The sequence below is a fragment of the Equus asinus genome, chromosome X (genome assembly GCF_041296235.1).
Source record: "Equus asinus isolate D_3611 breed Donkey chromosome X, EquAss-T2T_v2, whole genome shotgun sequence".
NCBI classification, from domain to species: Eukaryota; Metazoa; Chordata; class Mammalia; order Perissodactyla; family Equidae; genus Equus; species Equus asinus.
Genome location: NC_091820.1, coordinates 101040095 through 101049383, shown reverse-complemented (window position 1 = coordinate 101049383; position 9289 = coordinate 101040095). Strand labels below are relative to the sequence as shown.

The 9289-nt window shown below is 54.3% G+C and overlaps 1 protein-coding gene across 9 annotated transcripts in view; it reads right to left on the bottom strand.

Moving 5' to 3' along the window:
• The window catches only part of FRMPD3 (FERM and PDZ domain containing 3), a 124859-nt gene extending 119821 nt beyond the window's left edge, over window positions 1-5038 (bottom strand). For 4 of the 9 annotated variants that reach the window (XM_044763595.2, XM_070502221.1, XM_070502222.1 and 1 more), the window contains exon 1: window positions 4614-5035. The gene's annotated coding sequence lies outside the window, so the exon portion shown is untranslated. Of the gene's footprint in view, window positions 1-4613 lie in introns of all 9 variants that reach the window. The other 5 variants (XM_044763589.2, XM_044763590.2, XM_044763591.2 and 2 more) reach the window with 3 other exon arrangements.
• Between the last annotated feature and the right edge of the window lie 4251 nt (window positions 5039-9289).

Sequence of the window (9289 nt, the reverse complement as noted above, 5' to 3'; positions counted from 1 at the left end):
TGCCATGCTAAGGGGGCTGAAATTTATCCCACAGGCAATCAGGTGTCACCCCTCAAAGATGCTGATCAGAACTGTCATGAATAAAGGATATTCAGGAATATTAACCTGACAAATGTGTGTATTATGGATTTGAAAGGAAAGAGGCTGGTGTAGTGTAGACAGGAGGTGATGGCAGGGGACAGAGTGAATTGGGGTAGAGTCAGAGATGGTTTTGAGGTTTCTAGTCTGGGAGACTAGAAGGCTTGTGGTAACAAAGAGGTCAGAAGGGCAAGCCATCTTTGAGAGCTAATGAGATGAGTCTGTGAATGTTGAGTCTGACATGATGGCAGACTATCCAAGGGGAAATGTTCAGCAAGTAGCTGGAAATATAGGACTGAAATATAGGAGAGGGATTCAGTTTAGACTAGGGAAGTGGGAATGGCCAGGAGAGGGGTAAGAGGGGAAGCCATGACATGGCTGCGTGTCCTTGCCAACAGAGGAAGTGGAAGGCAAGAGGAGCTGAAGAACATCCAGATTTGAGGAGTAGGAGGAGGAACTAGGAAAATGGAGAAAAAAGAAGGGGTCACTAGGGTGGAAGGAGACCCAAATAGTACAACCAGGCACGGAGCCCTTTGAAAAGCTAGGGATGGCTAGCAGTGTGGCTAATGCCAAACTGAAGCTGAGGCTCAGAAAAGGTCACTAGCTATGGCTTGCATACAGAGAAACCTGCTCATCTCATGTGCATCAACACAAACACTTACACACAGGCACCCTGCCCCCTAGACATAACAGGCAGCCCCCCTCCCCTACCCCCCATGTCATATACACACTGATTTCCAAGCTCATTTTCTAAATGCCCAGGGGAGTAGGCACTTGCTTGCCACTGGGCTGTTAAAGTTCCATTTTAAGGATGGGGTCCTCAGAAAAGGGCCTGCCTGTCGTGGGTGGGAAACAATACAGAACTGCAAGATCCCTGCCCTCTCCTTACTAGCTTAGTTGAGGGGGGACTGGAAAGGGAGGAAGATGGTATGCTTCCCTCCCCTCCCCCTGCCATCCCGACCTTGGATTTCTCAGCAGAGCTGCAAGGTCCAGCCCATTTTGAGAGTCCTTCGTTTTGGCTGCTGATAATGAAAGAGAATGTTTTTCTTTTTGAATTTATGGTAAGAAAGAAAACAGAAGTCCTTGCGAGAAGAGCCAGAACAGAGTTTTCTGCTGCGTATGCTAATAGCCTTAAGACTGGACCACAGCTGAAGCTAACTTGGGTGTGGCCTCCTCCCAGTGGCCTGTGCAAGCTAAGGGTCTTCACTCAGTATTGACGGGGACTGTCCCAGCTGCCCTAAAAGGGGGTGCTAGAACCTCTGTGAAGGCATGAACCCCCAGAACCCAAGCTCTTCCGTGTGAGCCTCACTTCCCACAATTTGCTCCAGGTGTGTGTGCATATGTGTATGTATGTGCAAGTGTGTGCACATGCATGCAGGTGTGTGTGTCTGTAGGTTCTGTGTGTAATTTGTGTGTATGTGTGTGGTTTGTGCCTGTGTGTCTTTTATGGCTTCAGCGAGCCTAGAGGCTCCAAAAGAGCAGGGATCCTTCCTCTATTGCATTGGTGCTGCCCTCTCAGGGTGCCTTGTCTGGTGCTGGCCACGGAGCCCAATCATTTCTGCCAGTGGGGGTGGGTGGGAACAGAGTGCTTCCGTTGTCCCGCATCCACACGGGTTCCCTCCAAGGACTGAACTGGGGACTACTGAAGTGTGGTGGTGCTGGACCAACGCCTCTCCTCCACCCATGCCACCCTCAGTACTCCTTACCCCCACACCCCAGGATTGCAGTTGCCTCGCTCCTCACCCCAATCCTGCGCCTTGCCCAGCTTGCTGCTGTTGTCAACAATCCCAGGGCTTTCCTGGTGCACTTTTTGAACTTACCATTGCTCCCAAAGGACCTCGTTGGTGGCAAAATCCCCGAATTGGGCCACACAGTTCATTTCCCAAGACCCTGGGACTGTGCCACTCACCAGAGGTAGAGGTCCCTTGACTCATTTAAAATGGGTCCTGCAGCCTCCAAGGAGTCCCCAGCCCCCTCACCCAGGGAGGCAGAAGCTCCATTCCACTGTCTGAAGCCACAGCACCAACAGCATGACTAGCTTGTGTTTATTGGGGCACTTGCTGGCTTCGGGCCGCTAGCCCAGCCAGTCTTCAGGATGCCTCAGATCTGGGAGATGTTCGGAGTCAGGAACTTGGGGCACCCACCACCCTACCCTGGCTGGCCTCCTCTCCCCAGTGGTCGTCAGCCCACACTTACAAAGCAATTGTGGTGGTGAGTGTTGGTGGGAGAGAGGGGAGAATCTCTCCACACGCAGCAACGAGTGTCTCTCTCCTTCTTGGATCATACCCCCTCCCTTCTCAGAATCCTGCAGTGGCTCCCAATTGCCTCGAACATCAATTTAAACCTTCTCTCTATGGGTCTCAAAGCCCTCCGTAATTACAGCTCACCTTCCCACATGCCCACTCCCACACACATCACGCATAACTCCGAGCCAGACACAGACAGTAGAAGACACGGTCCACAAACGCTCCTGCCTGGGTCTTGCCACAGGTGCCTGAGAGCACCACCAACAGAGCCATTCCTCTGCCTCCTTTAAAAATGCAAATATTACCTGAGAGGTGAAGGCAGTAAAACATTATCAGCTATTAACACCTTGGCCAGGCAGGGATTCTGTCATCAGATTTGACGGAGCAGGGAGCAAAGCCCCGCCTAAGCGGCCTAAGGGGGCGGGGGAGGGGACCCCGAGGCGCCTGGAGCAGCCGCCGGGAGGGGTGCAGTGAAGGGGCTCTGACGTCGAAGCCTTCTGTCACGACTTTACCAAGGAATACAGTCTGATTCCACGGCGGCGTCTCTACTTAAACCAGTCAAACCCACTAGTCCTCCCCCTTCCACACACACATTACATCTTATTTCACCTCAGGGGTACCCTCATGCCAAACTGCTGAGGTTGAACTGCTTCTTTCATATGAAAAAAATAGGCCATGAAATTGGATAGAAGCCGGCACGTCTGCTTGGGCATGGCCAAGTCTTGCTGAGGTTTGGGTGTGGAGGGGAGCTGAGAGTCTCTTGCTTAGTGAAAATAGCAAAGGCTTCCTGGGAAGCCTCTCTCAGCTCCCAGGAAACTGAGAACTGGGTTCCCCTGGCTTCTTCTGCAGTGAGCCTGACGGGCAGGGAAGGGGAGGGACAGATAAGGTCTCCCTGCTGAGGACCCCAGTGGCTGAATTGCCACACCACACCGGGGTCCACTCTACCAAAGTGTGCGCCTTTTACCCTAGCCTTCCAGTGGGGAAAACTCACTCGGAGCTTTTCTCTGAGTCAGCATAGAGCCCCCAACCCTCCAGCCCAAGAAGGGCGCCCCCAAGGGAGCCTTGCTCTTATAACAGTTTCTCCAGTGGGCAGAAGTCCAGAGACTGCCCCGCCCTCTGAAAGAGCTGCAGGATGCTAAGACCACCCAGTGGACTCCAGGGCTCTGCAGCCAGACTAAGATGCCAAGGGGAGGGAGCAGGTCTGGCAGAATTCAGTGTACACGGGGATCAAGGGCTCTCTGGTCAGCTGCAAGGGTGGGGGTGCCACCTGCTTTTGGAGGAAGATGTCAAGCATTGGCCCCTGCAGTGGTTTCAATGTGCGTGTATGGGTGTGTGTGTGCAGGAGGCCCAGGAGGTTGGGTGGAGATGGCAACGACTATAAGAGTTGGGAATGCTTTTTGCCAGAATGGAGTTCTTAAGGGCCCTGGTGGAGGTGTCTACAGCAGCTTGGGACGCGAGTTAGCCGTGTGTGGGGGGGGGGAGCAGGTACTGGATCTGCAGTAATGTGCAGTTGTCATGTAGTTTCTCAGGGACGCTCTGAGACAACAGACACACTCTCCAAGCTCCAAAGCACCAGGCTGGGCAGTAGAGGAGTGGATGTGTGTGTGTGTGTGTAAACATATTGAAGTGGCGCTGGGGAGGGGGTGCGTGTAGCTATATGTGTTTGGATGACTGCTTTACTAGCATCCTGGTGGGAGGGGGCAAGTGTAGCTGTGTGTATATGTGTGTGTGTTTCGTCTTTGAATGGGGTGACTGTAGCTGAGCGCAGGGTATGTGGTGCGGCTGCCTGTGCGTGTGTGTGCGTCCGTGTCCCCGTGTGAACATGGCCCCGGGAACCACGCACATGCTTCAGACAGCTGTTTCTGGCAGCCCTGAGGCTCGGGCTTCTCCGGGCACCCCGGCTAAGTGGCCACCTCCCAGCAGCCAGGCCCCGCGTCTAGCCAGCTCTCCCCACTGTGCCCATGGCCCCGGCGCGCACACAAAGGCTCCATAATGAACGCACTGCACTCCCCTGCGCTTGGCTCCTCACCCTGCACCCCCGGCGGCCAAGGCGAGCCCGCCCAGCCGGCGACTCACCGGGGCAGTGGGCACGCAGCCGGCCGCTCCCCCGCCCGCCCAAACTCCAGGCAGCCCGACGCTCGGCGCCCCCCCGCCCTGGCCCCGGCTCCCGGGGGCGCCCAAGCGCCGGTCGCCCCCGAGACAGCCCAGGGCGGCACGCTCCCGCCGCGACCCACCCCGGGCCGGGCTGAGACTGCGGGCGCGCCCCCCTGAAGGCAGCGCGCCTCTTACCTTCCTCCTCCGCCTCCTCTTCCTCCTCCTCCTCGGTGGCGCGGCGGCGGCGGCGCAGCGGCGACGGCGACAGCAGCGGGACTAGGGCGCCCGTGTCCCCGAGCCCGGCACGGGCGTGGGGCTCAGTGGCACCGGGCGGCGGGGCGGGCAGAGGTTGGCGGGGCGGCAGCAGCTGGCCCGGGACGCGGGGAGCTGGCGCGCAGGCGGCGGGCTGCGGGCAGGCTGGCAGCGGCGCGCGCGGGCTCCTCGGGCGGGCTCCATGGCTGCGCCGCGGGCGGCACCATCTCCGTGGCTCGCTCGTCGCTCTCTCGCTCCAGGAGTGCGGCAGGCGGCGAGGTGACGGATGGCGGCGAGGCGGCCGGACGGCCGAGGAGGGGAGGGGAGGAGGGGAGGAGGGGCGGGGGAGGGGGAGGAGGGGGAGGAAAGAGGGGAGCGCAGAATGAGGGGCCTCTCCGGCGCCTCCCGACCCTCGAGTGCTGGCGTCGGTTTCCCGGAATGGGAACGCGGCTTAAAGGCACAGCTCCCGGCTCGGGTCACAACTAAAAATAAGCACAAAATTGACAATTGGGGAAAGAATCTCCCAAGACTCAAGCGAGCAAGCCAGCCACCCAGCCTGGCGCTGCCTCACTTCTTAAACCTGACCATTCAGACTGGGCTCTGCCGGGAACTGCTGGGAGCTAAAAGGGCAAGCCAATTTCCAAAGTGAACCCGAGAAAGGGGGGGTGGGTGGGGGGCGGTGTGGTGAGCTGCAGAGAAGGGGCAACGGGAATGCTCGCTTTGGGGACTCCATTCCCTGGTCCCTGACCTTGCCTCTCTGAGCGCCCCTTCGACCCTTGTTTGCTCGCCTTCTACTGGGGTTGCCCTCCCCGCAGCTCCCCTTCTGGTCACCACCGCCAGCATCCACACACATCTTGAGTTTCGGCGTCGGCTCCTACTCGCAGCACCTCTCCTCAGCCCTGAAGTGCGAGCTGTTTCCAGCCCAGGCCCAGCCCGGGAGCCCACCTCAAGAAGGGAGCAATCTGCCAGCTGGCAGAGGTCTGCTCAGAGCATGCGGTTGGTTTGGTGAGAAGGGAAGGAGGTTAAGGTGTGTGTGCCTGTGTGTGTTCACCAGCAGATGGAGGGAGGGTCCTGGCCACACACGCACACACACCCCGAAGGAGAGTAGCTAGGCACACAGCACAGTGCCTAATGAATGATCTCAAGACATTTTTTTCGAAACATGCTGTGAATACTAAACATGTGGCAGCCGGGATTCAAGAAAGGCTTTTGGTCTCCCAGATGGCTCCAGACCCCTTTGGTGGAGTTTGGGGGCCAAGAAGAAAGGCCACTCTCCCTCTCCCCCAAAGGGCAGCCTCACTGGGGACTCAGGGGGGACTGGGAAGCTGAAATGGTTTTGGGAGGGCAAAGTTGAGGCCAGGAACAAAAAAAGCAGAAGGACGTGGTGGAGTGGAGGAGCCTCTGGTGATGCCAAATGCATGGTGAATTTCTGAGTGTCAGGGGTGCCTCAGAGAGAGAACTAACTGTGGCACGTTTGGGCCTCAGCAGTTCTAAGGTGAAAAGTGAGCCCTCCTCAATTCTCCCTGTGTGCCTGGACTCTGCCAGGGAGGCTGTTGGGAAAAGGGGACCCATTCTAGTTGGAGTCTTGTCCTCAGTTCTATTTAAATATTTGGGTAAAGCCACAGAAGAGGCTGGAGGGCTAGTGAGGGGCAATCGGGGGGCCAGAGGAGGGTCTTGCAAGCTGCGTGGAATTTCCAGGACACAGAGGAGAGCCCCGGTGCAGAGCTCTGTGGCTTCCCGCAGCTGGGATCAGCAGTGGAGGAGCTGACTAGCAGATTTGGCCATCAGTCCACTGAGCACACTTTTTGCTTCCTTCCTGGCACTTCCTACGGTGAAAAAAAGGATGGAAATTCCCTGCATCTGGATGGGGGTAGCCTAGGCTGGGAAAACAAGCTGATGGAATTATTAAAAATGGATGGTGAGTGAAAGTAAGGACATGCAGGGCGAGAAACACACAGCATTCCCGGCAAACACGCAGGCAGACCCGCACAGTAGAAGATGCTCTGAGGAGCACAACATACACACAGGGACACACACGGAGTCACACTTGGGACTACAGACACACTGAGTTAGTCCAAAAAAAAAGGAGAAGTCTAGCCAGAGAAGTGACTCAGACTTGATTTCTAATCCTTCCAAAAGAGAGAGGTGAAGAGAAGCAGAGAAGAGTTGGCCCCCTGTCTCCAGGGATTGGAGAGGGAGCCGGGAACCAGCTGTCCAGTATGAATAATGCTATTTGCAGCCAGACAGTTTCTGGCTGGTTTCCTTGTGGTGGTGTCTTGGGGGAAGATCTCCTCCAGAGTCCCCCTGATCCTTGCCCAGTTCATTCCTTATGAATATTAATATTAATAGCACAGTTACCAACAAGTTTGCTTGTATCAGTTCTTATAATAAAACTCACGGGTTAATAACTGAAATAAATGCATTTTGCAATTTGGATTAGCTCTCTTCTGCTGCTTGCTGGGCTCCCTAGAAGCATATGCCTGGGTTCTGCTCAATCTGCTGTGCGGTAAACAAAAGTAAAGACCGGGTAGTGAAGGGGAATAGAATCTTGGGAGGGACTGTGTCACTGGACAAATACATGTGGGAGGGCGCCTGGGTGACCAATGAGGCAGTGCCCAGTTTAGAATAGTGATTAAGTACACAGCTTTTGGAATCTGCTTCTTATTAGTGGTATGACCTGAGTAAGTCACTTAACCTCTCTGAGCCTTACCTGTGGGATGAAGATGATGGTAGAGCCTCATGGAGTTATTGGGAGTATTAAATGAGATAATGGATGGAAGAGGTCTCAGTAAATGGTAGCTGTCATTCTTCCTCAAGACCAATCTGTCTCCTAGTCATCTACTAAAAGGCTTCCCGTTTTGTTCTTACTCTGCTTGAGCCCAGTCTGAAGTGATGTAGATTTGCAGTGTTTCTTGCTCTTGGTCAAAATGAGTTCTCACGCCTGCGTGCACCTTGGCTGATTTCATTTCCAAAGGGAGAACCACCCTCCCCCGTCCCGCCCAGAGAATCATGTAAGTAGGATTTTTTTGTTTTTGTTGTTTGACAAGCTGTGGGCACTCCTTATGCTCAAGAGAAATGAGGGAGGGGGGAGAGCAGGAGGCAGAGTACAGAGAAGGTTCTTTGACATTCTTAACCCTGTGGCAAAATGCAGCAAAGTAAACACTTGTGTGTAAAACTGGGACTCTCGATCCAGTCACACTGAAATTTGGTGAGGAAGATCTCCTCGGGGTAAGAGTTCGGTCTCTTCAAATCTCATGACAAGTGGATGACAAATGAGGACCTTCCAGCCAGAAGCCTATTTCCTATTGAAATCAATACGTTGAGACGAAGCTAATAAGTGGCACTATTTTTCTCCCCTGTACACTGAGTGTGGATCGAGGCAGCCCAGCCTCACTGGCACCTTTGGACTATAATCAGCGCTTAACAACCAAGCAACCAACTCACCATTAACTGAGAATCCAGAAATAAATGGACAGAGACTCTCTCGGCCTCCAGTAATAATAGCAATACTGACTACCATTTGTCGACCCATCCGTCACTGCGAGTTGGGCCCTCTGCGAATGCGCCTAGGCAAAGGAGGATGGTTCTTCATCCCAGGGGATATAATTAGTTCCACTCCCCTGGTTGGACCTCCAGCCTGCCCTGAGAGCTTACTCGCTTTAACTCATCTCAGGATCTCCACAACCCTCTTCCTCATTTTACAGAGGAGGAAGCCAAGACTCATGTAGCGGTAAGTAGTGGAAGCTGGATTCTAACCACATAACGACAATTAATAGTAATAGTAATTATGATTGCTGACTTTTATTGAGCACTTATTATGGGCCAGGCATTGTGCTAGCATTCTGCATGCATTATCATATTTAATCCTCACAATAACGAAGGCTCAGAGAGGTTAAGTAATCTCCGCAAGGTCACACAGCTAGTAAGGCCTAATCTAGGATTTGGACCCATGCCATTTTAACTACAACAGTTATAGTGTCTCCAAAAAGGCTGTGGCTCCAAGCCTTCAACTGGGATTACATAGCAGAGACAGGCTGCTAGTCTTTTTCAGAGGTATACTACACTGCCTGCCTCTGCTGGGGCAACCCAGGCATCCACTAGCACCCAGGAAAAGATGCATCAATGAAGAGCAGGGTATCACCAATTACTGATGGCTAGAGTATGAAGTGCATCTGCCTAAGGCAGCAAGGGGCCCCCCTGGGGGGCTAGGCAGGCCCTCAGATGGTGGAAGGAGGGATGGCATAATCAGAGAGACCAAGGAGGAAAACTACTTTATCATTTTTCAGCCCCCAGCCCTTTATTCTCCATCTCGCCTTTCAGCAAGACACTCACCCATCCTAAAGCATCTGAGGCTAACCAGGGCCTTGGTGTTTGGAAGAGGGTGGGCACGGAAAAAGGGAGAGGAACCTCCTGAGCTACTGGAGAAACTGGGCGCTAGCAGGAAAGTTGGATGACAGAGAGAAGCCAGAGGAAAATGGAGAAGGAGAGGGCCATTGCAAAGGATTTGTCACTAGGAGGAGGGAGGTAAAAGGCTGGGCAATTATGCTAAGAGGGCTCTTTGGTGGCCCTTTGTATACTGGCTGAGCCTGCCCACCTGGTGTGGGCCAGGAGACCTGAAG